The sequence below is a fragment of the Macrobrachium rosenbergii genome, chromosome 48 (assembly GCF_040412425.1).
Source record: "Macrobrachium rosenbergii isolate ZJJX-2024 chromosome 48, ASM4041242v1, whole genome shotgun sequence".
Lineage (NCBI taxonomy): Eukaryota > Metazoa > Arthropoda > Malacostraca > Decapoda > Palaemonidae > Macrobrachium > Macrobrachium rosenbergii.
In genome coordinates, this window is record NC_089788.1 from 14,393,546 (window position 1) to 14,417,560 (window position 24,015).

The 24,015-nt window shown below is 43.7% G+C and overlaps 1 protein-coding gene and 3 non-coding genes across 4 annotated transcripts in view; all 4 read right to left on the reverse strand.

Annotated features, from left to right (window-relative positions):
• BORCS5 (BLOC-1 related complex subunit 5) overlaps positions 1-24,015 on the reverse strand; it is a 352,792-nt gene that overhangs the window by 255,453 nt on the left and 73,324 nt on the right. The window contains exon 2 of the mRNA XM_067091396.1: positions 11,467-11,552. The gene's annotated coding sequence lies outside the window, so the exon portion shown is untranslated. The remainder of the gene's footprint in view (positions 1-11,466; positions 11,553-24,015) is intronic.
• LOC136831878 (U5 spliceosomal RNA) lies at positions 1,570-1,690 on the reverse strand. The gene has a single exon (XR_010851010.1). It is a non-coding gene; the product is annotated as a U5 spliceosomal RNA (small nuclear RNA).
• Positions 8,268-8,388, reverse strand: LOC136831883 (U5 spliceosomal RNA). The gene has a single exon (XR_010851015.1). It is a non-coding gene; the product is annotated as a U5 spliceosomal RNA (small nuclear RNA).
• On the reverse strand, positions 10,237-10,357 carry LOC136831884 (U5 spliceosomal RNA). The gene has a single exon (XR_010851016.1). It is a non-coding gene; the product is annotated as a U5 spliceosomal RNA (small nuclear RNA).

Sequence of the window (24,015 nt, forward strand, 5' to 3'; positions counted from 1 at the left end):
ACAAACGACGCTGGGTCCATCCAAAAGTGCACCCTAAACTCTATTATCTCTCAGATGATCGGAATGAGTACAGAGGTGCACACCAGGTCTCTTTATCTCAAATGAAAATTTACTGTGACAATAACAAAACGTCCGTGCTTGAAATACTCAACCTGAGCCACCCAGTGTTGCCACTTCACGTAATTTTTCCACAAATTTGTGAGAAAAACTACCCTACGTGGAATGGCTTTGGGGGGGGGGGGGAGCATTTGTTCATTAAGTCTCGGGACTATTTGTGGGAATTTCTAAGAAATGTGGATATTTTTGGGAACATAAAACCTGTGGGGAATCTAAGGTAGTTGCAGATATTTACCTTAAATATCATTCACAAGTTATATTCACGTGGAAAGAATAGGCGTTTTTAAGTAAAGCTTCAGAATGCCTTCCCGCAATTTCAGTTTTCATGATAAGAGGGAGGACTCATTCTTGGTTTTCTAACTCAAAGTCCGAAGAGAGTCAGAGAATATTAAGGTACCTATAAAGTTTTGGAAAATAATGCACCTAAAATATTGCTTGGATTAGCCACTACTGGATGATTAGCACGGCTGTAAAGGTAATTGTAGACCAGTGAGATGCTTTAAAACTTTATTTTTGTCTGCTTTTAAGAAACGTTTTCACAGGTATAATTTTAGACAATGTATTTAAGGACGAGAAATATAAGCTGTCTATATTTCTAACGAAATTTCGGAATGTAACAGTTAAGGTCAACAGAACATTTCAGACAGAGAATGCAATGTTACAAAGATTACACAAGATCTCATCACAATGTCTCGCTGTCTCATGCAATGTCAAAATGTTGCCTGATCTCAAAATTCTTGGTTAAATGTTACCTCTTGAACAAGAGTAAGGTCGGTCGAGGCTTTTTTACTTATACTAAATGGAGTGTCTAAATATTTTGAATCTTGCATAAAATTTTAACCATATAATGATATGCTTAAGAACTTCAATGCAAGATGTTCTGGAGAGTTTGAGGGAAAACTGCCTTGGAATTGAGTATGAGCATATATATATATATATATATATATATATATATATATATATATATATATATATATATATATATATATATATATATATATATATATATATATATGTGTGTGTGTGTGTGTGTGTGTGTGTGTGTGTCTGTGTGTGTGTGTGTCTGTGTTTTGTGTGTGTGTCTTTATAAATGTTCCTCGCAAAGTACAAGTTTAATTTTTATATATCGATGCTGTACTAATGAAAAGTTAATGGTAAGCATTTAAGATTTTCCAAAATTTATTTTACTTTTATAAAAAAAATTATTTCCTGGAGTAAATGATGTTACTTTCGAAAATACAAGCTTCATATCAATATCTGATACTGTATTCATAAAGCCAATTGTAAAAATTATAGTTTTCAGACAGTAAAAATTCTTTATGCCCTTCATTTTTATATCAAAATTTATGTGATATTTTTGTGGGAATTTTTTGACATTTTGTGGGAAAAAGTGGCAATACTGGATCAATCAATGAGATAGTAATATTCATCCATTCCATATTCAATCTTATAGGGTCTACTTGAAGTAGACCGCAGTAAAAACTGGTTTACAGACTCATTGAGTTGCTCCCCTCCACGGAAATCTTTAGTAAAAGGCGAAAGATTTATGCGTTTTGAAGGGAAGCCAGAGCTACAGCACCTAAGACCTCTCGCCATTCTCCTTTCGCTGACTGATGACTACTAGTGACTCAGAACTGAATACAAAAAGAGCTTTTGTAATATTTTCTAGCATTTTAGCTAATCATTTATGACTATAGAGAATTTTACATGCACCTTTGATCTTTACACAAGTTTTGTACTCTGAAGGATGAGGATTCTGAATTCATGTACAATTATTTTAGCATAAGTGTCATGTACTGCTGTGGTTGTATCTGATGAAGCACTCTAATCTACGATGTCCACGATGATATACAATTCTGATACTGTCTTCCCTAATCAATTATTGATAAAGATTTAAGCCTTGAAAAGTCACAACAACTAAGGGTCATAGTGTGTTCTGGTCAGTAGATTCATGTACGTTATGAGAAGGGAACAGATTATCATATAACGTAACACAAGAAATTAACAATGTCAGTTTTTGTCCCATTTTCTTCCACAAATGACACTTGATTCATCTACGAGCGCACCCTAATCTCTATTATCTCTCAGATGATCGTCATGAGTACAGAGGTGCACACCAGGTCTTTATACCTCAAATTTACTGTGACACTTAACAGGCAAGCTGTATACAAAGAGAACATTTGCAGAAATGTTCTGTCCTTGTGATTAATCATTCATGATTCTAGAAAATTTTATAAAAGCTTATGACATATAAACAAGCTTGGCACTCTAAGAGAAAAGCAATTTTTATGTGTAATGACAGTAAATTAACATATGAAAAGGAAAATCGTACATGATAACCTCTACTAGTCGTCTTGTACTCTGCTTTGTTGATGGAACAAGGACCGGGCCGAGTCCAAGGGTTGACATCAAGCCTTGTTCCAGTTAACACTTAAAAAAGCACTTGTCCAGAGTCCACACCAGGTCTCCTATACCTACTCACACTTTACAACACTTGTCTTTACCAGCATAAGGCCAATTTAACCTAAATCAATCAACCAACCTCAGTTGGTTCCAATGTTTTTAAAACTGGAATTATCAGAATTTCCAAATTTCCTAAATCAATCAACCAACCTCAGTTGGTTCCAATGTTTTTAAAACTGGAATTATCAGAATTTCCAATTTTCCTAAGTGGAATATGAAGTACTGTATATGCTTATAACTAAATGACTGATTAACATGATAAGTGTAAGGATTGGGGTATGAGTGACATACTGGCTGGGTGTTAACTGGTTTATTGGTAGTTCCTTACTGCGAGAGATGTACAGAATCTTCGATGTTATTGACGCGTGCGAGCGGTAATGTAGCGTCTACACACAGACAGGTAAAACAGAGATAAAAGGTTCAGACATCTGTGTTTGTCGGCAGACAAACAGATGGCGATATCAAGAGACATGATTAACATACAGTGATGAAACATACACCAGTGGAAAGGTCAGGAAATTCTACATATGGCCAATTGCTTGAGATTCAAGACAGATTAATGGATACAATGCAGTAGCATAATATATGTGAAATGGAGAGATATTTGGCGTCTTCACAAACAGAAACACACGTACAGTTTGATACAGAAGATTCGTTGGAACATTACGAGTACATGATTAGAATGCTTGCATGGCAATGCAAGTAGTGGTGATTGTACATACATTAAGACAACAATGCTTAGTGAGAAACAGACGGAAATATCGTATGGTTGAAATCGCGTTCCTGTAGAGAAAGAAAACGAGACGCTCCTGTTTTGTCCTGTCCATTCCGATGATGACGATTGACGAACACACGAACACACACGTGTTTGGAAGAGGCAGCATTGGCTCTTACAAGTACTCTCCCCCAAGACGTGTGTAACGTCTGATTGTTTGGAAGAGACGGCGTCGGGGCGACGGGCTCTTACAATGTTCCCCACACAAGCGAGGCATCGATGCGGAAATTGTCTTGCCGACAATTGTAGTTGGCTTGAAGGGCTTGGACTAGGGGCGGGTAGGAGGCTGAAGGGCGGCACCGGCCAGCAGGAGCTCGAGGAGGACGGGAGCTGGTTGAAGGGTGACGTCGGATGATCCTTCGGTGGCCGGCTCGAGGGCTGAAGGATGACGGTGGCTGATCCTCGGTAGCCAGCTCGAGAGGCGCGGCAGCAGGCTGAAGGATGACGTGGCTGGTCCTTCGTTGGTCAGCTCGTCCAGTACGAGTGAAGGGGCGGCTTCAAGTTTCCTGGAGGAGGCGTCCAGGGCTCCGGTGGTGGGGTGGGTCATCTCGGAGGGTCGGACTTCTACTGAGAACTCAGGAATGGCGGGAAACAGCAAGGCGGCGAAGGGTCTGTCGGCGCGTGGGTCGTCATCTTGGGTCGGCCGGGTCCTTCGGGTCACTCTGGGGTCATCAGTGTAAGGACTGGGGTATGAGTGACATACTGGCTGGGTGTTAACTGGTTTATTGGTAGTTACTTACTGCGAGAGATGTACAGAATCTTCGATGTTATTGACGCGTGCGAGCGGTAATGTAGCGTCTACACATAGACAGGTAAAACAGAGATAAAAGGTTCAGACATCTGTGTTTGTTGGCAGACAAACAGATGGCGATATCAAGAGACATGATTAACATACAGTGATGAAACATACATCAGTGGAAAGGTCAGGAAATTCTACATATGGCCAATTGCTTGAGATTCAAGACAGATTAATGGATACAATGCAGTAGCATAATATATGTGAAATGGAGAGATATTTGGCGTCTTCACAAACAGAAACACACGTACAGTTTGATACAGAAGATTCGTTGGAACATTATGAGTACATGATTAGAATGCTTGCATGGCTTGCAAGTAGTGGTGATTGTACATACATTAAGACAACAATGCTTAGGGAGAAACAGACAGAAATATTGTATGGTTGAAATCGCGTTCCTGTAGAGAAAGAAAACGAGACGCTCCTGTTTTGTCCTGTCCATTCCGATGATGACGATTGACGAACACACGAACACACACGTGTTTGGAAGAGGCAGCGTTGGCTCTTACATAAGCTTTGTCTTACCAGTTGTGTACATTTTGATGGCAAAGTCTGGGCACAGGGAGTTCCTCTGTAAAGGCAGTGAAAATCGTCAAATTTTTGGTTACAGACCTCTTGTGTTTGACTACGACTACACTTAGTCGCATGGGTGCTAAAGCATAAAGGTATCTCAGCACATTGACATTGTGTGTTACTCATACTGTCCTCTTGATATTTCCCGAAATATGTATGTGAAATGTATTTCCACTTACCATATTTATATCTTTAGTAAAAACCTAAAAAATAATTTATTTTAATTTTAATCAAGGTCCAATGAACTCGTATCATCTTTAGTTAAACTATATTGTTAAACTGATTTTTTTGACATTGTGATAAAACATAATAGGTCATCCGTATGCATGGCATGGAGTTGGTGTGAAATAGCATGAGTGAGAGATTGGCGAGAGGATTCATGGGGAGACACTGTTTGAACAGGCACCCCTGTTATCATGTAAGAGACCGCATTGGTGGTCTTTCGGGGGCACATGTGTGTGTGTCATCCATCGGAGAAAAGACAAAGCATCCCGACTTCTCTCTCTCTCCATCCCGCGTGTCAACAGCCATCGCTCAAAGGAATGCAACTTCTACCATACAATATTCCTGTCTATTTCTCTCTAACCATTGCTGTCTCGATTCATGTACAATCACCACTACTTACACTGTCATGCAAGCATTCTGATCATGTACTCATAATGTTCCACCAAATCTTCTCTGTCAAACTGTATGTATGTTTCTGTTTGTGAAGACGCCAAATGTCTCGCCATTTCACATATATTGTGCTACTGCATTGTATTCATTAATCTGTCTTGAATCTCATGCAAATGTCCATATGCGAATTTCCTGGCCTTTCCATTGATATATGTTTTATCATTGTACGTTTATTATGTCTTTCACAACTGCCATCTGTTTGCCTGTCGACAAACACAGATGTCCGAAACATCACCTCTGTTTTGCCCTGTCCGTGTGTAGAAACTACTTTGCGGCTCGCACCAGCCAATAACAACTTCGAAGATTCTGTACATTCATACAGAAAGGAACCACCAATAAACTACACAACACCCAGCCAGTATGTCACCCCATACCATCCTTACACTGGTGACCCCGGAGTGACCTAAAGGAGTCCATGGCAGACGTCCGACCCAAGATGACGACCCATGCGCCAACGAAACCTTCGCTGCCTTCCAGCTTCCCGCCAAGCTTTCAGTAGATGTCCGACCCTCCGAGATGACCCACCCCACCACAGGAACCCTGGATGCCTCCTCCAGGCAGTCTGCCGCCGCCCCCAAACTCGTACCGGACAACCTGACCAACAAAGGATCAGCTGACATCATCCTTCAACCCGCTCCCGTCCTCCTCGAGTTCCTGCTGGCCGGCGCCGCCCTCCAGCCTCCTGCCCGCCCAAAGCCCAAGCCCTTCGTGCCCATTCCAACTGCCAGCAAGACGATTTCTGCTTCGGGGCCTTGCTTGGGGGGGAGTATTGTAAGAGACCACATTGGCGGTCTTTCAGGCACACGTTTGTGTGTGTCATCCATCGGAGAAAAGACAAAGCATCCCGCCTTCTCTCTCTCCATCCCGCGTGTCAACAGTCGTCGCTCGAAGGAACACAACTTCTACCATACAATATTCCTGTCTATATCTCTAACCACTGTTGTCTCGATTCATGTACAATCACCACTACTTGCATTGCCATGCAAGCATTCCGATCATGTACTCATAATGTTCCACCAAATCTTCTCTGTCAAACTGTATGTATGTTTCTGTTTGTGATTGTGCCAAACGTCTCGCCATTTCACATATATTATGCTACTACATTGTATTCATTAATCTGTCTCGAATCTCATGCAAATGTCCATATGTGGAATTTCCTGGCCTTTTCATTGATATATGTTTTATCATTGTACGTTTATTATGTCACACAATCGCCATCTGTTTGTCTTTCAACAAACGGATGTCCGAAACATAACCTCTGTTTCGCCCTGTCTGTGTGTAGAAACTACTTTGCGGCTCAAACCAGCCAATAATAACTTCGAAGATTCTGTCCATTCATACACTAAGGAACCACCAATAAACTAGACAACAACCAGTCAGTATGTCACTCCATACCATCCTGCCCCAGCATATACCTGCTTTGATCAGACGTTACCTACGTCTTTGGGGGGAGTATTGTAAAGTCCCTGCTCAATGCATTCTCTGTAATGAACATTCCATTTTCTGCGGTGCCTTTACATGCGACCTGGGGTCGGCTGAACACATATTATTATCATTATTGTGAATTGTATATTTTATTGTCTGTTCAAGTGACCATGCATTATGTATATGTAACAGTATTTTTGTAACAGACCAGACATTGTTAATCATTATGTCTTCCGTATGTAACTGTCCTGTTTTTGTAGAGAAATAGTTTGACCTCAGGTCACCTGTAAATCTTTGTACCCGCAGTCTCTGCGTTATACGCAGACGTCCGCATGCCGCTTTATAAGCAGGTCGCTTCATCAATAAACCAACAGTACTTGTCTTCCTGCTCATTATTACGCACCTCTCTCACAAGCAATTTTATAATAAGGAAAGAAAACGGAGAAGTTTGGGTCTCATTTCATCTACGGCCTCACTGTGTTTACATCCAGGGTCACCAAATAACTTGATAGTCAAACTGCAGTACAAAGTCTTAAAAACCATGGCAATAGCCTGAAAAGTGGCCCAATTTTTTATCTGACATGAAACAGTGATTGGATAGTGTATTTTTACTACAATTACAGCTTTTTCCACATTTGTTGTTTATTACCTCCCCAATGTGATCAATAGAATTTATTGAGGTATGGCAAGCAATGCACACTGAAAGTTTCAAATCCGTAGCCGTTTGGTTGATGTCAGTCTGCTTCGTTTGCTTAGAAGTAGTACTGGCCAAAAACCTCGTAACATTGTTTTCTCTTGCTTTTACATATGATTTATGAGTCCCAGTATTAGCATGTTTCATTAAATCAGAATGGTGAGCTCTTATAACAGCACTGCAAAAACGACATCGTGCTTTTGTTTCATCTCCAGGAACACTTTTAACCTAATCTTTCAAGAGTTCCTCACTCTCCCATTTAGGATTATAATGTTTCTTATAAACACTCCAATTGCACTTTTTTGGCATTTTAACGCAGTCAACCTTCTCACTGAATGGGAAAAATGAATCTGACCAGTGACTCATATTTCGAAATGAATTACCCTTAACGCCTAAATTCCTGTTTAGTGTCTAGACGGCGACAGTCTGATCAACCAACTGGAAAAAATTTGTTAAGGCCTATAAAACGGATTTAGTGATGCGCGGTTTTGTGTCACCAAAGCAGCCCAAATTTAGGTAAGTAGCAGCACCATTTCATAGGCCGCGACAAGCAGTTCAAAAGTAGCCCAATTGGGCGGGTAAACCGCAGGTTTGGCAACATTGTTTATATCTCAATTAAAAATTTACTGTGAACACTTAATGGGCAAGCATCTATACTTAATATATTCTCAGTATGCAGCCTCAGTTTGATCAATCTTATTAACAGCAATAAGAAAGTAATATTCATCCATTCCATGTGCAATCTTATAGGGTCTACTTGAGGTAGACCGCAGTAAAAACTGGTTTACAGACTCATTGAGTTGCTCCCCTCCACGGAAATCTTTAGTAAAAGGCGAAAGATTTATGCGTTTTGAAGGGAAGCCAGAGCTACATGACAACAGAAATCTCGCCATTCTCCTTTCGCTGACTGATGACGGCTAGCGACCGTAGCTTTATACAAAAAGAACATTTGCAGAAATGTTCTATCCTTGTAACTAATCATTCCTGATTCTAGAAAATTTTATAAAAGCCTATGAATTATACACAAGCTTGGCACTCTAAGAGAAAAGCAATTTTTATGTGTATTGACTGTCAATTAACATATCAAAAGGAGAATCGTACATGATAACCTCTACTAGTCGTCTTGTACTTTGCTTTGTTGATGGAACAAGGACCGGGCCGAGTCCAAGGGTTGACACCAGCCCTTGTTCCAGTTAACATTTTAAAGAGCACTTGTCTAGGGTCCACACCAGGTCTCCTATAACTACTCACACTTTACAACACTTGCCTTTACCAGCATAAGGCCAATTTAACCTAAATCAATCAACCAACCTCAGTTGGTTCCAATGTTTTTAAAACTGGAATTATCAGAATTTCCAAATTTCCTAAGTGGAATATGAAGGATATGCCTATAACTAAATGACTGATTAACATGATAAGCTTTGTCTTACCAGTTGTGTGCATTTTGATGGCAAAAGTCTGGGCACAGGGAGTTTCTCTGTAAAGGCAGTGAAAGTCAATCAAATTTTCGGTTACAGACCTCTTGTGTTTGACCATGCCTACACTTAGTTGCATGGGTGCTAGAGCCTAAAGGAATCCCAACACATTGACATTGTGTGTTACACACCGTCCTCGTGATATTTCCCGAAACATGTATGTGAAATGTATTTCCACTTACCATATTTATAACTGTAGCAAAAACCTAAAAAATTATTTATTTTAATTCTAATCATGGTCCAATGAACTCGTATCATCTTTAGTGTAAACTATATTGTTAAATTGATATTTTTTGACATTGTGATAAAACATAGTAGGTCATCCGTATGCATGGCATAGAGTTGGTGTGAAATAGCGTGAGTGACATACTGGCTGGGTGTTGACTGGTTTATTGGTGGTTCCTTACTGAATGAATGTACAGAATCTTTGAAGATGTTATTGGCCTGTGCGGGCTGAAAAATAGCATCTACATACAGACAGAGCAAAACAGAGGTAACGTTTCGGATATCTGTGTTTGTCGGCAGACAAACAGATGGCAATTGTGAGACACATAATAAACATACACTGATGAAACATATATCAATGGAAAGGCCAGGAAATTCTACATATGGCCAATTGCATGAGATTCGAGACAGATTAATGAAAAAAAATGCAGTAGCATAATATATGTGAAATGGCGAGACGTTTGGTGTCTTCACAAACAGAAACATACATACAGTTTGATACAGAAGATTCGGTGGAACATTGAGTACATGATTAGAATGCTTGCATGGCAATGCAAGTAGTGGTGATTGTACATATACCAAGACAACAATGGTTAGGGAGAAACAGACGGAAATATTGTATGGTAGAAATTGTGTTCCGTGAGTGAGAGAAAATGGGATGCTCTTGTTCTGTCTTGTCCCCTCCAATGGACGATGAACACACAAACACACACGTATGCTCGAAGAGACCGCAGTCGGTGCGACGGGTTTTACAAGTGAGAGATTGGCGACAGGATTCATGGGGAGACGCCGTTTGAATGCCCATCAGCACTTTTATAACAAAGAAAGAAACGTAGAAGTTTGGATCTCATTTCATCTACCGCCTAACTGCATTTATATCTCAATTAAAAATTTACTGTGAACACTTAATGGGCAAGCATCTATACTAGATATACTCTCAGTATGCAGCCTCAGTTTGATCAATCTTATTAACAGCAATAAGAAAGTAATATTCATCGATTCCATATGCAAACTTATAGGGTCTACTTGAGGTAGACCGCAGTAAAAACTGGTTTACAGACTCATTGAGTTGCTCCCCTCCACGGAAATCTTTAGTAAAAGGCGAAAGATTTATGCGTTTTGAAGGGAAGCCAGAGCTACATAACAACAGAAATCTCACCATTCTCCTTTCGCTGACTGATGACAGTTAGCGCCCGTAGCTTTATACAAAAAGAACATTTGCAAAATGTTCTATCCTAGGAACTAATCATTTATGATTCTCGAAAATTTGACAAAAACTTATGACATATGAACAAGCTGGACACTCTAAGAGAACAGCAATTTTTATGTGTAGTGACTATAAATTAACATATCAAATGGAGTACTGAGCATGGATAACCTCTACTAGTCATCTTGGACTTGGCTGATGGACCAAGGACGAGGACCGAGCCGAGTCCAAGGGTCGACAACAGCCCTTGGTTCCTGTTAACACTTTAGAGAACGTATCCAGGGGTCCACACCAGGTCTCCTATACCCATTCACACTATAACACTTGTCCACAGGCTCTGGGGAAGGGCCTTCACCAGCATGAGACCAGTGTAACCTTAACCAACCTCTGTTAGTTCCAATGTTTTTAATACCAGACCAGATATAATTAAGGAAGTATCCATTGGTAAAGACGGGAAACCCAAGAACAATAATCTCATTACTTTCTTTATTAACTTTGTACAACTGTTAGAGCTACTGGCTATTGTTACTCGTATTGTGAAGAAGCTATACGCTGTTCTAATGAGCAGAGTCTAGACTAGCATACGATCAGTTTTAAGGACGCAAGAGTGCAATACTGTTTGTTAATTTAAAGCTATTAACAATACATATTTACTTATACCCGAGCTAGTTTATATTTTTCTTTATTAATTACATCGTCCGACTTACAATTAAGACAATTTCACATACGAAAACCCTTTGGTCAAGTCGCTCAAGGCACAACCAAGACTTTTCAATTAAAGTAAGTAATCGTAAAGAAATAGTACATAAATATTACAAAATTATCAGAAACACATTATCTTTAAAATTCCAAATACTGAATAACAGAACTGCATTTGTAAATAGTCATCTGGTACTCTAAGAGTCTAAGATGGGAGGACTATATCAAACGCTTCATAAGAAAATTGTAATGGCCTTACCAATAACCAGAAGCGGTCACGATTGGGATTTATTTCCACTTATACACAATTCATAACACAGAACTATGTTATCCTTTACTTACATTTAACTCTAGCTACAGCTTTCGGAATACCTCCTCATGACTCACATCTTTACGAATGCACAGTTGTCCCTCATCTTTGACATGATCTGTAATGAAATTCAGTGTTTATTAACATCTCATAAAATGTTTATCTCTTATCATTAACACTACATAACATAACATCTCAGTCGTACTCCACAATTTCCTCGAAAACAAAAATGGCAAAAATCTCCTTCAAATAGCGTAAATATTACTGCCTGCCGAGGAGCAAGAGAGCCTAGTGCAAGCACTATGCCACTTTAATCTACACAAACCGACTAGCATGAAAGCTGGTGCCAATTTTTAAATAATCTAAAACACAAAATGTGTTATGAGTGTTCGTCAGTAACATTTCTTGTACAGCATTCTCTTCGTGTTCATTTTTGTTCAGTTAAATCTTACATTATTCCGCATGTGTAACGGCGTGCTGTAAAAAAAATAGCATGTGTGTACACTCGGCAAGAAAAGTGAAGATACAGTTTTCTTTAGATTTTGTTCATCGAATTTTAATTTTTTTTCTTACAGAAAACACATAATCTCGGTAAATTTACCCTAGAATATGAAAATACAATGCAAATTATATCATATATGTTAAATCTGCAAAACAAAAACGTTCAGATACTTAAAAACACCATGCATGTCCGAAGTAATCAGAATTTCTCATATGACTTCGTTCATAGAGATCTAAAAGATAGTGTGTGGATATCTCGGTGTAGTACTATTTATCAGAACGGCAATATTTACTCGTTTTCCATTATGGACAGGCTTATTATTGCATCATCATACGAGATAATGATAATTTCTTTAATTTTGACACATTCATATTTGTATTTCACGGTGTTAAAAGTCAGCTGGAATTAATGGCAGTAAATGTTGCGACAGCTACGGTAAGTTGACCAAATCTATTTAAATCCGCAAGAGCGTTCTCTATGATGTGTGGAGCGATTCGGCGGGAAAACACAAGTAACTGGATGTTTCTTGACGTTACCATAGTTTCTCTCTCTCTCTCTCTCCATTGCTAAAACATACTATACAAATATAGTATCGCTCAATCTCTAAAAGAAAACAAATAATGAAATGAGTAGCTCTACATATACTGTAGGCCTAGGCTTACACAACAGCAACTCTCTCTCTCTCTCTCTCTCTCTCTCTTCGTACCATTGCATTCGTTCCTTTATTGTTCGCCACGTTTCTCCTTGGACATTGCTCAAATTTAACTCTTGATTTCACTATGGAAGATCGCGTTCCGATTATGCAAGCATTCCGTTCATTGTGGTGTCATAAATTTCATTTGTGTAAGGTTAATTGGTAGGTTAAGTCGAAAAATGTTTAGTTTGCTCAGAACTGTCGCTGCAAATTACAACTTGAACGAATACTGTAAAGCTTACTACTGCATTTAAGTATCAATGATGTCAGAATCGTAGAATACGATTGAAAGTTATAGGAGGTCAAGCAAAAAACCAACACACTAAGACTGAAGCTCTTCCCCTTTCTAAAGTTGCCAGATGTCGCATTATTGAGCAATATATGTCCGAAGATTTAAAAAAACTGTATCCTCACTTTCCTTGCCGAGTGTACATCTACTCTGTTAAGGCCAGAAATAAAGGCTTTTGGTTGGTGGGGCTGCCCGATGTGTTTGCGTACCGTACATCCAAGTGGTTTGTTCCAGGACTGTCAAAAAGGTCAGAAAAATAATTTACTTTACCAGGAAGAAGCCCAAGCTCACAGATCATGTCTAAATGTCTTAATGTTAAAGAACACTGATTTAAAGATAAGGTTTTATATTATCACTTCACTTGCTCATATGATGCAATGTTGCAAATAATATGCCTTAAACAAACATTTCACACCTGATATATATATATATATATATATATATATATATATATATATATATATATATATATATATATATATATATATATATATGTGTTTCCTAGTGCAGGTGGATCTTATGACTCCACAATTATTACTTTACTCGAAAATGGCCTTGTAAGATACCCAGGACATATAAAAACACAAACAAAAAAAGAAGTACACGGAGCGGAGGGCTCTTCACTAGGGAAGTGCGTGAAACACGTGGATATAAAAATAGTTATATTTGATAGCACACAAGGTCAAAGGAAAATTAACTGAAAATACGGTAAATTACTGCCGTGGGAAGTCCTCCCGAAGGGGGAGCTTTGGGAATGCCAGGAACACGGACCAAGGATAATTCTGCTACAGGCGTCTTTCTGAAACGATATTTGGACCCACGTTACACATCTAATGCTGGAATTTGGGGGTTGAATTACTCGGGGTGCACTGAAGGCGCCAAGGACTCCCGAGGCGTTACTTGTGACTCAGAGGAAAGAAGCTGTGAACACGTGGGCCTGGCTTGAACCAAGGAATATCAGGGAACACAAAGTTATAGGCCCAGAGATTAATAAATGCAAAAAGGGCTAAGTAATCGTGACTAGCAACTCGTTTTGGGTACATTACCACATTTGTAGGGCGTAGGGCTGACGACGTCTTCTGCCGAGAAACACGTGTGGAGCGTGGACAAATGGTAGCCTCCCCTCTCCAAGGTATTTCTTCAAGTCGTAGATTGGGGCGGAAAAGGCGCCCTAGGGATGATGAAAAGGCCGCCGTTTAATGTCAGCTCGCGTTTGGAAGACTTGCAATCCCCCTTGCAGTCTTCTAAGGCCACGTGGAATGGAACACGGGCACACAGGGCGGCGATGGGATCCACGTGGCGGCGAGCGGAAGAGGAGGGCAGGGGCAACGGCCCGCAGAGGCGTGACTGCTTGGCTTAAACTAGCGAGCGCGTGTGAGGGAGAGCTGTCCTGGCCCTGACCTTTTATTGCTTCTGGACAGGGGTAGGGGGGGGCAATGTCCTGACCCAGGTCGCCGACCCGGATATCATAGAAAACGATTTTCTTTCCCTGTACCAAAGAAAACAGTGCAAAGCCAGTTTACTGTCCCCAAACTATTATATTCTCTGAGCCCCTATACCCCGACCTTCAAAGGTTCAAACCAACCCAAAGCAGGGAAGGAGAACAGTTTCCTAGCGGATTTTGGCACTACTCTTTACAGCTCCCCTGGCAAGATAATATTCACACCTATAAACGGGTGCGAATATTGACAAAAGCAAAAATGAGCGAAGAAAACGTTCGACTTTATTCTATCTTTTACTTTGCTACAACCTTTACTTTACTTTATTTGTAAAACTCTGATGCAACACTAATCAATAACAAACTGAAGGTTTACTTTAGGAGCAGAGTGCAATTTAGGATATACAATAAAAGGGTAAACTTGTTTGCAAATTAATTATTGCTCAAATACTTCCTAAGTACTGTTTCTACCCAATCTTTATTCGATTTACTTTACTGGGGTAATAAGGCGCTCAAAAGAAAATAAACAAAGAACACTTCAAAATTTCAAAATAACAACAACAAAATAAAACATACAAGGCAGAATTTAAAAGGAGACAAATGTAAACCCACTGATTCCTTAATGCTATCCTGGAATTACAGGCATGCTATTAGTTGTGCCTTGAAGAGGCGGCATTCGTGACAATACACTGTAGGTATTAAATAATATCCCCTTTACCAAAATTGTAATAATAGAATTCAATTCTTCTTTTCAATCGACCTCCAATTGTTCACAAGCGCGACGAGCATAACTAATATTTCCCACGAACGCTAATCTGAAGGGACAAGAACTTGACAGCTGTGAGGCAGAGAGATTATTCGCGGGTTTTAATTCGCCAACTTAAACGACGCTAAATTTTTACGTCTGCAGCTTACAACTCGGGTGTAAGCTATAAATAGACTACTCGACTTATGAATGGGAGGATAAACAAATGAAGGGGAAAATGGACAAGGATAACATTCTCCACAGGGATAATAAAAAAAAAAAGAAATGTAAATAAAAAATAAAGGAAACTACACAGAACAACAACGAAGGATATTACTTCCTACTAAAGGGCGGGCCGCACCGCGGTGATTAAAAAGGGCAACGTTAAAATTCGTAAGGGCAGGAGTCTTGTGACTCAAGATTCGTTAAAAAAAAAAAAAGATTAAATGCAAAAGTAAATAATATACGTAGAAAATAAAGGATAACAGAGTGAGGTATTTATGATTTACTTCTTTATCTAACTTCCGTCGCCAACAGACGACGGTCAGAGCTAACTCTCAGCCCAAGGGCGGGGAAAAGAAACCCAAAGGGCGCGACCCCTTCAGGAAGAGTTGACACGCCTGCCTTGTGCCAAAGGATGGGCGTAAGGGCGTGCCACTTCCCACTCTGTCTCTCTTACTGCTTCAAAATAAAATGATTTATGCATTTCAAAAGGGGATGATATCCCATATGTTAACTGCCGCTTGCGGTGGTAAGTAAGGGAAAGTGTGAAGGAAAGATCGATAGAGAAGGATGAGGGATAGAAATTCCAAAGGAAAGGAAGAAGGATAGCGGAAGGCCTTGGCATCCTCTCCTGGATGAAAGGTGCCAAGACGTTCAAAATGAAGAAGGGGGCCCTATGCCAAGTTTGCACAGGGGCCAGAAGAGCTCGGGGCTCCTTGTGGACTACCTGCGATCGCCCACACCCGTGGTAACTCCGCCGCGAACCTCTCCTCCTTGGACCGTTGTCCTTGGCCGGGGAATCGGAGGGCCCGAGGCCAAAGGGCGGCAAGGGGTGCCATCTGGGTCAGCTGCTGCGACAACTGACCCAGGAATTTTGTTCGCCCTCTCGGACATTAACGGCGCAGATCGCAGAGTTCATCGGCTCAGGAAGGCGGGCAGAATCATGACTCATGGAAGAATCTGCGGCGGGCGGCGAGAGAGGGGACGGCCGGAGGGGGCGGGTCGACTTGCTTGCAGGGGTGACCAGCTCAGGCACTGACATTGGCACTGGCGCTGGTGGCGATGTGGTGGTGGTCTCGTCTGTCTGGACGGACGGGGACTGGCACTGCTCAGTGCGCCGAAGGGCACTGGCAGAGGAGCTGAAGGCCGAGATTCTCCTGAAGGAGATCTGGCTGAGGCCTCGGCACTGGCACTGATGCCGTGCCGGGCACTGGACTCGGATTTGGATGATTTATTGGGGAATGGGGACCCCGGAATGGTGGTGGCTTGAAATGGGACGTAAAGTCTTGGCCCAGGAGGACGTCATAGTCTCCTGGAATGTGTTTCGCACGGCGAGACGAAGGGTCCTGGCTCTGTGGGGTCGGGTGACCCTCAGTTGGACCGTAGGAGGATCATTTTAAAATTGTTAATGCCCTCAATGGTGACGAGCTTGCGTCGGTCTATTATAGCTCCATAGGGAACTTTGTCCCTCCTTATGAGGGAAATTTGCGCGCCAGAGTCGTCAAATGCCTTGACCTGGCGTGCTGAGTATTTACCTCGAGGAGGTGCCACATAGATGGGACCTCGGCAGGAGGGCCTAAGGACTCGGGATTCGTTACTGCCAGGGCGACGGCGGGAGTTCCTGCCTTATTATTTCTAGGCATTTTGCCCATGAGGAAGAGTGGCCATAAACCTTGCACGCCGTGCAAAAGGTTTGGCTGAAATCTCTTCGCACTGCCCCGGCAGAGGCGCAGGCGACTTATTAGGGGGCTGTCCGGGAGAGAGAGCGGGGGGTTTACTGCGGCATTGCTCCTTGGCATGCCCGATCTTTTACAGAACCCGCACACTACGGGCTTCTGTGATTGCCCATTCTTCGGCGGAGGGGCACCCGATAGGCAGGCGGGTGGCGTAATTTTGCGCTGCAGCGAGCTCTCCTGGGGGTGATGGGTGTCCCATAGATCCGCTATTCGGCAGCAATCAACTAAGGTGGGGGGCTCCTCGGCGATGTGCGTGGCGAGGGCCGGCGGGGTGTAGAGTAGGAAGTTCTCTATTTGTATTTGTTCGATGGCATCGTGGAGGGTCGAACCCCACGGCCTCGAACCATTTGGCACGGGCACGCTCGGACTTGTAGGCCCAGTCTGCCCAGGTTTGATTGGCCTCCTTCACTAGCCCGCGCCAGCGCCTCCTCCAGCGTTCAGGGGTTATCTCGCACACCTTGGCAATAGTCTGGCGTCACGACCTCCCAATTTTCCTGCTCCTCCGGCGGGAGGGCCCTGTAGGCAATCAGGGCCTTCCCTCCAAGGAACTTGCCCAACACCAGGGAGAGTTCGGCGGCACTCAGGGGCAGGCCTTTAACACTGTCTCGGCGCTGTCGAGCCACACCTCGGGCTCGGCCTCCGTCCACTTTGGCATACAAGCGATAGCCTGGCTGAAGGCACTCATTCCCTGGGGGGCAGGTGGAGGCGAAGGGCCACTCTGTTGCAGCATTGCGAGTTCATGGGCACGCTGCTTGTCCCTTTCTTCCCTCTCGGCTTCTTCTCGTTTCTCCTGGGCCAGTCTTTCTGCTGCGTCTCGTTTCTCCTGGGCTAGTCTTTCTGCTGCGTCTCGTTTCTCCTGGGCTAGTCTTTCTGCCTCACGTTCCTGTCTCTCTGCGTCTTCCCGTCTCTCCTGAGCCAGCCTCTCTGCTTCTCGTTCCTGCCGTGCGGCTTCTTCTCGTCTCTCCTGAGCCTGTCTTTCTGCTTCTCGTTCCTGCCTTGCGGCTTCTTCTCGTCTCTCCTGAGCCTGTCGTTCTGCCTGTATGGCGTCCATCCTCTCCTGTACCCAGTCTCTTAGTTCTCTCCCGGAAAGGCCGAGTTCCTTCCCTGAGGACATAAAGAACTTGAAATCCTCGCTCTGCTGAGACCGTGTCGACATTTTGCAGGCGGGAGAGGACGCTAGTAACACACAGACTTAATTTCCCAGAGCTGTGGGAATCTTGGACCCTTTTCCAAAGGACGTATGATTGGTCTCCCGATTTACTGACGAAGCGGGCTGATTGGGGACGATGAATTTAGCAATGATATGTCTCCCGATTTACCGACGAAGTGGGCTGATTGGGGACGATGAATTAGCGATGATTGGTCTCCCGATTTACCGACGAAGCGGGCTGATTTGGGGACGATGAATTAGCAATGATTGGTCTCCCTATTTACCGACGAAGCGGGCTGATTGGGGACGATGAATTAGCGATGATTGGTCTCCCGATTTACCGACAAAATGGGGTGATTGGGGACGATAAGTTAGCAATTATTGGTCTCCCGATTTACCGACGGAGCGGGCTGATTGGGGACGATGAGTAGCAATGATTGGTCTCCCGATTTACCGACGAAGCGGGCTGATTGGGGACGATGAATTAGCAATGATTGGTCTCCCGATTTACCGACGGAGCGGGCTGATTGGGGACGATGAATTAGCAATGATTGGTCTCCCGGTTTACCGACGAAGCGGGCTGATTGGGGACGATGAATTTAGCAATGATTGGTCTCCCTATGTACCGACGAAGCGGGCTGATTGGGGACGATGAATTTAGCAATGATTGGTCTCCCAAGGTAACGACAAACGGGCTGACTTGGGGACAAGACAGGAATGTATTGGTCTCCCTGATTACCGACAAAACAGGCTTACTTGGGGACTGAAGGGAAAATGAATTGGTCTCACCAACTGACCGACGAAGCGGGCTGATTGGGGACAAGAATATAATATATAGGTGCTCTAGAATTTCCGCACAGACGACGTCTGATCAGCGAGGGCGCTAGTTTTACTGACTTATGGGAGAAGTGTAATTCTCAAGGGCAATTAGGTGGGTGGCCATCCCACATTCACAACCGATAGGCAACACACGCAGCCGTAGTAAAAGCACAAACGAAACACAAAAAAAAACAGAACAATACAGAACATATGATGTCAGACCCCCAATAATGCAAAACAATTTGGTAGAGCGAAGCAAATCAAACAAACAAATGTTTTCCTAACTGGGCCACGGAATGGACGGTCAAGGCCGTCTGCGCCAAATGAATGAACGAAATAAACACCCGGGGACTTCCCCGAACTGAGAGACAACGGTTGTTGACCCTTTTCGTCCTGGGCGTATAATATACGCTTTCGCTCCTATTTCTAAAACGAGAGAGAGAGAGGGTAAAAATGCGTCAGCAATGCTAATCTGACTTTCGAACACGTGGTTGACGTCGAGGTCTCGCGCCTATATCTAATGATTCGGTTTCGAAATCACTCGTTTCTACAGGAGGAATATGCGCACTATTCCTTTAATGATTTATCACCTGTATAACCTAATTGAATGGCATGCAAGCCGCGTGCAAAGGCTTCCAAAGCTAAGTTTTCGGCGATTCTCTCTCGTTTTCCTCGGACATGCGCCCTACTATAAAAAAAAAAAAATTCCTAGGACTAGTCGTTTTCTACAGCGCCCTACGCTAAATAAACACAGTTTACTTACGCAGAATTTCCTTGGCCTGTTGCGCTGGCTTTTCAAAGGTTCGTAATCTGTCTCAGTATCCAGCTTAGCTGAGCTAATTGCTGATTTCAGATTGCAACACAAACAACAAAGGGGAAGAGGGGGGATGCAATCATTACGAGAATTACTGGTCAGGTCGCCATTTTTATATGTTTCCTGGTGCAGGTGGATCTTATGACTCCACAATTATTACTTTACTCGAAAATGGCCTTGTAAGATACCCAGGACATATAAAACACAAACAAAAAAAGAAGTACACGGAGCGGAGGGCTCTTCACTAGGGAAGTGCGTGAAACACGTGGATATAAAAATAGTTATATTTGATAGCACACAAGGTCAAAAGGAAAATTAACTGAAAATACGGTAAATTACTGCCGAGAAGTCCTCCCGAAGGGGGAGCTTGGGAATGCCAGGAACACGGACCAAGGATAATTCTGCTACAGGCGTCTTTCTGAAACGATATTTGGACCCACGTTACACATCTAATGCTGGAATTTGGGGTTGAATTACTCGAGGGGTGCACTGAAGGCGCCAAGGACTCCCGAGGCGTTACTTGTGACTCAGAGGAAAGAAGCTGTGAACACGTGGGCCTGGCTTGAACCAAGGAATATCAGGGAACACAAAGTTATAGGCCCAGAGATTAATAAATGCAAAAGGGCTAAGTAATCGTGACAAGCAACTCGTTTTGGGTACATTACCACATTTGTAGGGGCGTAGGGCTGACGACGTCTTCTGCCGAGAAACACGTGTGGGAGCGTGGACAAATGGTAGCCTCCCTCTCCAAGGTATTTCTTCAAGTCGTAGATTGGGGCGGAAAAGGGCGCCCTTGGGATGATGAAAAGGCCGCCGTTTAATGTCAGCTCGCGTTTGGAAGACTTGCAATCCCCCTTGCAGTCTTCTAAGGCCACGTGGAATGGAACACGGGGCACACAGGGCGGCGATGGGATCCACGTGGCGGCGAGCGGAAGAGGAGGGCAGGGGCAACGGCCCGCAGAGGCGTGACTGCTTGGCTTAAACTAGCGAGCGCGTGTGAGGGAGAGCTGTCCTGGCCCTGACCTTTTATTGCTTCTGGACAGGGGTAGGGGGGGCGATGTCCTGACCCAGGTCGCCGACCCGGATATCATAGAAAACGATTTTCTTTCCCTGTACCAAAGAAAACAGTGCAAAGCCAGTTTACTGTCCCCAAACTATTATATTCTCTGAGCCCCTATACCCCGACCTTCAAAGGTTCAAACCAACCCAAAGCAGGGAAGGAGAACAGTTTCCTAGCGGATTTTGGCGCTACTCTTTACAATATATATATATATATATATATATATATATATATATATATATATATAATATACTGTATATATATTATATATATGTGTATGTGTATGTGTTGATCTTGCCTCTCGAGATCAACAGGTTCTTTACAGAAACAAGCAATTGGGCTGAAATGACTGACGAGAGGTGACAAATAAAGGAGGGAGGAGCAGAACAAAACCAAAAAGTGACCTTAAAATTAATTTATTTACAATACATAATATACAGCGAGTCAGGTACAACCTATAAAATCCATATTTATACAAAAATGAGTCAGCAACAAAAATCAAAGTAAACAATGTTACAGCAGTTTCAGGAAGAGCATTGCAAGAGTCAGTACAAAAACAAAACCACCTGACATAAATGGGGGAACAAGAATTACATAAATTGAAATCAGTAAAAATAATCGTCTGTGAAGTCTGCGAATTCTTTGCTGGTAAACTGTCGTCCTCCATCAGTGCGTAGGCGCAGGGAACACCCACCTCTCTGAAGTAGCGGCAGAAGTGCCACATGGGCAAGGAGGCAGTGGTGTTGCCCTTGCAAGGGACAACCACAGCCTGGCCGGAGAGGTGGCTGGTGACCACAAGAAAGGACTTTCCCACTACCTGGAAGAAGTCCGCCGATACCGACTCAAAGGGCCTTGATGGGTGGTCATCATTGTGAAGGGGCTCCCTGCTGTTGGCTGGGACGCAGGAGCTGGCAGGTCTCGCAGGTGGCGATGTCCAAGTCTATCCTAGGCCAGAAGACGGTTTGTTGAGCCCGACGTTTGGTAGCCTCGACACCTTGGTGGCTGTCGTGGAGTCTGGCGACATAGAGCTGCAGGTGCCAGTATTCTTACTCCATAGAGCATGAGGTTGCCATTAGTAGAGAAGGCTTCTTGCAGCTTCCAGTATGGTGGTAGGGAGGCGTGCAGGTCATACCAATTCATGGGGAACCAGGAACTGATGCAACTATGAAGGCGAACATAGGTGGGGTCAGCCTGTGCTATTATTGACATGTCCTGCAGGGTGTGATCGGTGTCGATGGTTGGGGCACCCTCATCCTGGGAAGCTGTTGCAGCATTGATGACGGACCTGACGTGTGCTGTTACCTCAGCACAGCCAGTCATATCCTCAGAGGTCGGGTAGCTCACTGGCACATGGGAGAGTGCATCTGGGATGCATAGAGACTTGCCAGCGCACCACACCGCAGTAAATTGGTATTGCGACACGCGCTCCTTCATTCGCTGAAACCGTGGGTTTTCGACCATGTCCAGTGTGTAGCTGTTGATGATGGGCACCAATGAACATGGTTGGTTTGCAGAGTGAAGGCTGGCAGTCCTTTGAGGTATAGGCGGCACTTTATGAGGGCCCAAGATACTGCAAGCAACTCCAGTTCAATCATCGCATACCTCATCTTGGCGTCTGCAAGAAAGTGGGATCCACATTTGACTACTCGGAGACATCCAGAGCCATGGTCATGGAGGAGGGCGTAGCCTATCCCATAGAGATGAGATGCATCAGTCTGGAGAATGGTCAGCAGGGTTGGGTCAAAATATGCAAGAACAGGCAGGCTTGAGAGTGCTTGCTTCATGCGTTTGAAGGCCTGGTCATGGTCCAGTGTCCATAGGTCCGTCAGGTTGTACAGTGTTGGGAAGTCTTGTAGAGTAGCAACTCATCCTGGATCAGCAGCAATTCCTTCTTCAGAAAGAGTGGAGCCACAGACATTCACTCAGGTCTCTGCCACTGTGAACTTGTCTCTGCTGAGAGCGATGCCGTGTTTGCGGCAGTGGGTGAGCAGTTCAAGGATCCTGTGGTAGTGTGTCACTAGGTCATCGTCAAAGATGAGAATGTCATCAAAAACCTTGACACACTTCTTCATGCCATGAAGAGCCAGGTCACAGCAGTAGCAATAGGCATCGCTGGTGACAACGAAGCCCATGGGTCCCCAGCAATACTGGAAGCGTCCATAAGGCATAATAAAAGTGGTGAGGTGGAGGTCCTCTTCTGCTAGCTTCATCTGCTACTCGTGTAGAGTGTCCGCGGTGGTGAAGAACTTGGCGGTGGAGTCGACAGCACAGACAGCAGTTAAGGGCATGGGCGAAGGGTGAGCTGGTCGGGAGACTTGTGTCCTCAACTTGGTGAGATCCACCGTGATGCGAACTCTCTTGGACTTTGGGACGACGACTAGAGGGTGGCACCATTCCGATGGTTTATCTCCACAAGGCTTATTAATTCTCTGCTGGACCATGGAGTCTAGTTCATTCTTGAGAGGTTCACGGAAAACGTAGGGGATCTACCGTAGGGTGTGGATGGCGAATGGGACCGTGTCCTCCTTGAGGTGAATTTTCATGGGAGGGCCTGCCATCGGCCTTCATGGAGCTGCTTTAAGGTCTTCCTTAGACATGAGCACATCCTGGAAGGCTTGTAGGAAATATTCTCGGGCCTCAGCAGGGGTCATGTTGGCTCCTTACATTGGTTAACGTGGGTGACCTGTAGGATGGGCCACGGAAAGCCTGGCGGGATGGTGGCCAACTCCTTGCAGAGTGCATAAGACAGGAGTGGCAACTGAACACCTTCATGGACTTGAATCATGGCGAGGCAGGACAGCTTGGTCAATGACAGGGTGGCCTTAAAGGTACCTAAAGCTGGTGTCATCTTTGACCCATCTGCCATGAGGGTCACTGACATGGCAGGAGGCTGTAGCTCAGTCCTGGGAATGCTAAGAACTTCCAAGTGCTGGGGGCCCATCACTGATATATCAGCTTCTGTGTTAGGCAGCATCATAATCTTAGATGTCTCATCCCTGTAGGTGAGAGCGAGGGATATGGGCGATGGCGAGGGGCAAGTTGTTGTGGAAAGGGCCTCGACCTTGCGACAGTTGGAGGACTTGTTAGGAGGGGGCGTGGCATTGGGTGGGGC